The sequence below is a fragment of the Trichechus manatus genome, unplaced genomic scaffold, assembly GCF_000243295.1.
Source record: "Trichechus manatus latirostris isolate Lorelei unplaced genomic scaffold, TriManLat1.0 scaffold00130, whole genome shotgun sequence".
Taxonomy (NCBI): Eukaryota; Metazoa; Chordata; class Mammalia; order Sirenia; family Trichechidae; genus Trichechus; species Trichechus manatus.
The window spans coordinates 181,685-188,824 of NW_004444066.1; the positions used below are offsets into that span (position 1 = coordinate 181,685).

Below are 7,140 nucleotides of genomic sequence, written 5' to 3' on the forward strand. Positions count from 1 at the left end.
AGACTTTATGTTTTTCTTTTTTTTTATTCTGTTGGGTAGGTTTGTTACCTTGAAATTTACCCCTATTTTTCTAAGTTGAAACTAACCTTTTATTTCATATATCACCTTAACTTTCCTTTCATATGAATGTTCATCTTCAGATGAGCAATGCATTACCATTGGTGCTAGGAAGATAAGCAATTTCCATAATACATGTCAGGGAATTTATAACCCTAATAAATACAAGAAAGTATTATCTTAAATCTCTCTGACTTGGGTGGAGAAAAGTGTACTCTACTGAGAAAAGGACACCCAGATATCCTGGCTGCCACCTGAGAAAGAGCCTGTTGTACTGTTCCCAAGTTGGTTTTTAGCCTGAGATGATGGAGTCTTTCAGGACTTTTTTCAGGACAGTCTTAGTGTCCTCAGCAACTCTCTCAAGGATATGTTTGTGTTTCTTTCATCTGACACAGCGGACAATAGGGGCACCTAAGAATGGGATGTAGCTGAGAAGAATGAGGAATGTCTTCATGACTCTACAAGTCAGACACATCAGTTTTCAGTCCCCTCTGATGAGAGCCTTCAGATCCTGGGACTTGGTGATGGCCATGTACTCCAAGAATTCCTTGCCCATGCTCCAAGTCACCTGCCAGAGAGATTCATCATTCACACCAAAGGACAATTGGCAGGCTTTCAGACACTCTGCCAAATCATCTGTATCCCTCATGCCTGGGGTGTTCTGGAAAGAGTTTGTGGCTATTTTCTCCTGCAGGTAGGTCACTTTATCATTAATGCTCTTCTCTGGTTTTGTAGGGGGCCACGGTACCTAATATCAGAGAGGTCCACTTGCAATGTGACCCTGAGCTTTGGGAAGTCATGCCATAAAGGTTCAAGGCTAGAGAGCAGGAATATGGTGGGTTTACATACTTGTGTCTTCTGGAGATTTTCCAGGATATTTTCTCTGATATTCTTCATTAGCTTCCCTTCTGTGAGCACCGTTGTGCTGAGGTCCATGTCTAGCTTTGTCCAGACAATGCAGAACTTTTTTCCCATCTTCTCAGTGGTTTTGGCAAGCAACACATGATTCATGTTGAACTGTTCAGACGCAATGATGATGAACATGTTGTACTGGCTGAACTGCATTTCCATCATGAAGTTCTCCAGGCTTTGGTAGGTAGCCCCCATGCCAGGTAAATCCCAGAATACCACATCTGGAATACAGGAGGATGAGTAGGAGGTACGTGTTTGGTTGGTCTTACCACCCCAGTGGGAGCCGAGGCCTCCTCATGCAATGCCCCACAGCACATTGATGAAGGTGGATATGCCATTCCCAGATTCCCTGTCACAGCAATGTTGACTAGTGTGCTAGACACTCTCAGCAGGGTCTCTATGGCAGCAAAGACCACCTCCAGCAAGTTCCCATCTGCCAAGGCCTTCTGAGCTTTCATGGCCTCTGCCTCTGATAAAATGCCCGAATCCTTATGGTACGGCAAAACAGAGGTGAACAATGCAGATAATGGAGCTTGAGGGGACAGAGGGGACACTACCACATTGATAAGCAGTGGAGTAACCTGCAGAGGTGGGAAGAGCAGGGGAGTTAGGGTGGCCAGGAACAACAGGGTGCACAGGAGTCATCTGACTTAGCATCCCAAGCTCAGAGTTTTAAATCACCAACCAAGACTACAGCAAAGACATTTGAGGTTAAAATCAAAGCAAACAAAAGCACACATTCAGGAGATGTGCACATTCCTGGGGAGGGGGAGGAGGCGGAGGACACTTGACGAATGCTCTGAGGCTGGTTGTGCCAACAATCAAACTTCAGAGCAGGAATGTGGTCATAGGATGACTTGAGTAGCAGAATATCAGGTCAGCCCCACGGTCCTGAGCTAGGTGAGTGTACTTCCCCAATCCAACCCAACTAAATGAGCAAGATTGCCCATTTTCAATGCTCTGCAGGATGGGGAAGCCCTGGTGGAGCCGTGGTTAAGAGCTACAACTGCTAACCAAAAGGTCGGCAGTTCGAATCCACCAGCTGCTCCTTGGAAACTCTATGGGGCAGTTCTATTCTGTCCTATAGCGCCATTATGAGTCAGAATCAGCTCGATGGCAATGTGTGCAGGGCGTGGGGAGGCGGAGTGCTTATACCAGCTCCCAAAACCAAATAACTCACTTCCACGCATAAAAAATTCCCCACTGAGTAAAAAAAAAAGTATTTACTTTTATTAACACTGTAAAAAGTGTTTTTTTTCCCCTCTCAGTAATGTCTTTTTAAAAAATTTTTCATGGAAATTTTAGATAACTTCTAACTGTGTTGGCTACACCTGAATAAATGCTTGTTCTTCATTTTCTTCAATATCTAAGTCACTGCAAGCCTCCCAAATAAACTCCTAAAGATTTCTAAGTTCACATTTATATTTGTACATTCTTGTTTATAATTATTTCTATTATTAACATAAATAGTAAAGCTCTTTTCTAAATGTAGGTTTCTCTTGTTGGCTGAATCTCTCTAACCAGATTGAAAGCATTTTGTGGGGCAGGGATGGGAAAGAGAATTGGTTGGTATTACTTAGTGGTTTCTACTCTAGGGCATTAACATTCAGAAAGCAGCCTGGCCAATGGGCTTTCAGAATCACACAGCTACAACTGATTGCTGTGGTATTTTCTCTTAAAATTCTCTTACTCCTTTCTGTGTGAGCTAACACAAATCTTTAACATTTCTAGAAGTCAGGGCCATCTCTTTGACTGAGGTTGGCTCTGTGAGCCACTCTCTCTTCTGTGACAGGGTACCTGCCAGACCCACATGTGTCTTCCTGTGAAGCTGCCTGGAGCCTTCTACTCCAGAAGCCCTGATGTCCCATCTTTGGGACAAGTTACACAGCCACCTGTAGGTCCGGGGGTGCAGCTTCTTGCCCCTCCCCTCCTCCTCTGAGGCACATCCCATCCCCCCAAGCTGTATCCGCCAAGGAGGTCTTGCTTGTACTGTTCTGAATTTGGACTTCTAGCCTCCTAGACTGAGAGAATAAATTTCTGTTTGTTAAAGCCATCCACTTCTGGTATTTCTGTTATAGCAGCACTAGATAACTGAGACAGCGGATTAAGGGATGGAGTCATATGTGGTGGAATAGCGCACAGAGGTGCTGCCTCCTGCTGAAAGGAAGGAAGGAGGAAGGAGTGGTGGGCGAGCTCTCTCCTTGTCCAGCTGCTGCCGCCCTCTACCTGGCCCTTGATGGAGGGCAGTAGGTGGCCGGTGGGCACACGCTTGGGGGCACTCCTAGTCTTGCTTGTTGGGTGGGCAAGGGGGCGTAGAGGACGAAGTTGGGTGGGGTAGGGAGAAAGAAGATAGGCTCTGTGTTGTAGTCCCTCAGTCAGAGAAGGCGGTCAGTGTATGGGACCCTCTGCCTCTTCTGATCTGGAGGATGGGTCAAGGGGGGTACTTTCTCCGGCTAGGATACGGGAATGCCAGGGCACCTAGCGTCTGCAGCTAGTGAATGGGACCTGTCCTCTCTCTAGCGTGAGGAAGGGGGTGGGGCACCTGAAGACCAGTTGGGTGGGAGAGCTCCCGCTGACATTCCATGGGTCCACCACCTCGTGCATGCAGCTCGCCCCCAAGGTCAAGGACCGCTTCTCCTGAGTATCTCCGGTTCTGGATCTGGCAACCTCCCTGCCTCTGCTTCTTTCTGTGTGTGTCTGTAGAGGTCCTCTGTCTCTTTTAGGAAAGTCGTGAAGTTGCTTTGCTGTTTTCTTCACCTAAGGTCACTCCTGGCTTTGTCAAGTTAGTCACTGCAGCTGGGAAGGCTGGCCAAGCTCCTTCTTTCCGTGTCACTCCTCTTTTGCTGCTTTCCTTATTCCTTCCAATCAGTGTTCCATTCAGTTCTTAGACATTTTTTGATGTTCTGGGTTCCTGGATTGTTATCTCCTTCTGTTTCACTTGGTTTTTTGGGTCTTTGGTGCAGTGGAACGTTATGGGGCATGTGACTAAGCCACCATCTTGGTTCCCAGAGATAGTTATTAAAAGTTTTTTCTTCCCTTTCTCCACAATCTAGTCTTGGCTATATGGGCTCTGCAGGGGAGAAGGAAAAGAATAATAAAGTGAAACATCCTAAACACTGTTACATCAGGTCTTGAAATACACTCTGCAATACTATGCTCAGTACTGTTAGTATTTGTTGTGTGCTCAAGAAGCATTAATATAAACCCTGGGAGCATTAACTACCTAAAGTCAAAGTCTGGATGGCTACAGAGAAATAGGGGATAAAAGACAGCAGTAAATTTAAGAGGAAACAAAACCATACAAATCCCAAAGGGATAAATATGCTAACCTTTCGGCAAATTGTGATAAGGGGCCAGCACGTTGCTGAGTAGCTGTCCTTCCCTTCCGTCAGGACAATATATGAGAACGGCAGAATCCTGCAGGTGGGCTGACAAAACTTGGTCTTCTCCTCCAGGATGCTGGAGGAGAAGAGAGACTCTAAAGGCCAATGTTGAGAACGGCAGAATCCTGCAGGTGGGCTGACGAAACTTGGTCTTCTCCTCCAGGATGCTGGAGGAGAAGAGAGACTCTAAAGGCCAATGTTACGAAAAAGCCAATCTTCCTTCCCTCACTCCTTAAAGAGACCATTTCTTATTTGCTGAAGATCTGGTTAGCATTGCTCACTAGGTTAAAGGGGCACTTCACTTCTGCAGTGCAAAGGGTTGCAAGAACAGCTAGATCCCAAGTTCACTTAGGGAGTGGGGCATTAGAAGCAGTTAGAATTAGTAAGTCTCCAGGCAAAACATTTCTTCCTGTCAGCACTGGGCCTCAACACAGACACTTTCTTCCTCTACCCAAACGCCAAAAAGCAGGATTGGGATGATTTCTGTGTGTAGAGCTAGAGGAGAAGAGGGTTCCCTTAGAGAAAATGCTCATAGCAACCAACAACCTCATTCACCCAAAATAGTAAACAGCTGGTGTTTTTGTTCAGAACCAAAGGGCGTCTGCCAGACATGCAGTATCACATGAGCAGGTTCCCACTTCTCTCCTCTGCCTCCCTCCCTTCTTGTGCAAAGCCCACACCAAACTGGGAGGAGGAGCTGTAAAAGGCTCTATTTTATTCTAGGTGACATTTGTTTTTAAAATGTTTATACATGAGAGATACCAAGTGCAGGTTAAAAAGGTAGCAAGAAAAAAACTCTGGAAGAACCTATGTCAAAACAAACATCTAGAAGGGTACCATAAACATAGTAGTTAATTGGCAAATTTGCTTAATGAATGAATGATAAACACTTAGCAATTTGCAAACATTTCGCTGAAAAAAACCTGTAAAAGAAGATATAGCTCAGTACATATTTGGCCTTTTTGTTTAGAAAGGAAATAAAAATTCTTAAAATGCTAGCTAGTGTCAGAGACGATATATTAGACGATAGTGGCAGCCCACCAAAAATTTGAGATTCCTACCCTTATCTTGTCAACCTCCTCTTACTTCACCATTTATTTTACTACCCAGATGTCATAGTCCCATTATTCAAATCACTGGGTAGGCTAAAGGACAGCTACAGCAACAGACTGAATTGAAAACCCTACCCAGCTGACTATGTAAATAGCTACCACTAGGGCACTCACAGGTGCTCCCATCTAAAGGGGAAGGGAGCGAGACTGGCAACACAGCCTGAACGTGACCACATATTCTTCTCCCCACAAGGCACCTTATCCCTGAAAGCTGAGCAAGGCACACAGTGTAAAGCATGGAAGTGATAACCTCTCTGCTAAGCTTTTGTCCAAGTAAGAAAATAGGTGAAGTGTAAGAATTAAGTGTGTTGCCATCACCCACCATGGTCCCTACTCACAAGGCCAACCAGGAGGGTTAGAGAGAAAGGTCACCCATCTTTGTCCACCCCCCTCTCATTGTAAGATGCTATATTTATAAAATGCAAAGGTAAAGGTAAAGAAACATTTTTTTAAAAACACAACAAAACTTAAATTAGAAACCCTTCATTTAAGTAACAACTTTTTCTAACAAGGCCATGTAGAGATAATTATTTGGCTAGTGCCAGAATACAAATGTTACCAATAAATAATTTGCTGTTGAGGATGAGAAGCAATTGCTTGGGGGAATGCAAACTGATATTGCTGCTTTGGAAAACAATTTGGTATTTTCTTTTTCTTTTTCTTTTTCTTTTTTTATTGTACTTTAAATGAAGGTTTACAGAACAAAGTTTCTCATTAAACAGTTAATACACATATTGTTTTATGACATTGGTTAACAACCCCACGACGTGTCAACACTCTCCCTTCTCGACCTTGAGGACCTTTTTTTTGGTGAAAATATACATAGCCAAAGTTACACCATTTCAAAACTTTCTACGTGTACAATTCATTGACATCGATTACATTCTTCCAGTTGTGCTGCTATTCTCACTATCCTTTTCCAAACTATTCCATCACCATTATCTTCAACTCACTGTCCCCTAGGCTTCCCATCAAACCTTTTGAGTTGCTTTTGTCAATTTGATCTCACATAGATAATTCTTTTTTTTTTATTTTTCTACCTTAGATGAAGGTTTGCAGAATAGTTTCTCATTAAACAGTTAGGACACATATTGCCCTATGACAATGTTTAACAACCCCATGACATGTCAACACTGTTCCTTCTCAACCTTGGGTTCTCTTTCACCAGCTTTCTTGTCCCCTCCTGGCTTCTAGTCCTTGTCCCTGGGCTGCTGTGCATCATTAGTCCTGTTTGTTTTATGGGGCTGTCCAATCCCCGGCTGAATGATGAACTTGGGGAAGGGCTTCACCACTGAGCTAAAAGGGTGTCCGGGGGCCATACTCTCGAGGTTTCTCCAGTCTGTCAGGCCAGTAAATCTGGTCTTTTTTTGTGAGTTAGAATTCTGTTCTACATTCTTTCCCAGCTCTGTCCATGACCCTCTATTGTGATCCCAGTAAGAGCAGTCAGTGGTGGTAGCCGGGAACTATCTAGCTGTACTGGACTCAGTCTGGTGGCGGAACTGGTAGCTGTGGTCCATTAGTCCTTTGGACTAATCTTTTTCTTGTATCTTGTTCTCTTCATTCTCCCTTGCTCCCAAAGGGGTGAGACCAGTGGAGTATCTTAGATGGCTGCTCACAGGCTTTTAAGACCCCAGCCTCTACTCACCAAGGTAGAATGTAGAACATTGTCTTTATAA

The 7,140-nt window shown here is 44.3% G+C and overlaps 1 pseudogene; it reads right to left on the reverse strand.

Moving 5' to 3' along the window:
- Window positions 1-349: 349 nt before the first annotated feature.
- Window positions 350-7,140, reverse strand: part of LOC101351623 (immunity-related GTPase family M protein 1-like) — a 16,151-nt pseudogene continuing 9,360 nt past the window's right edge.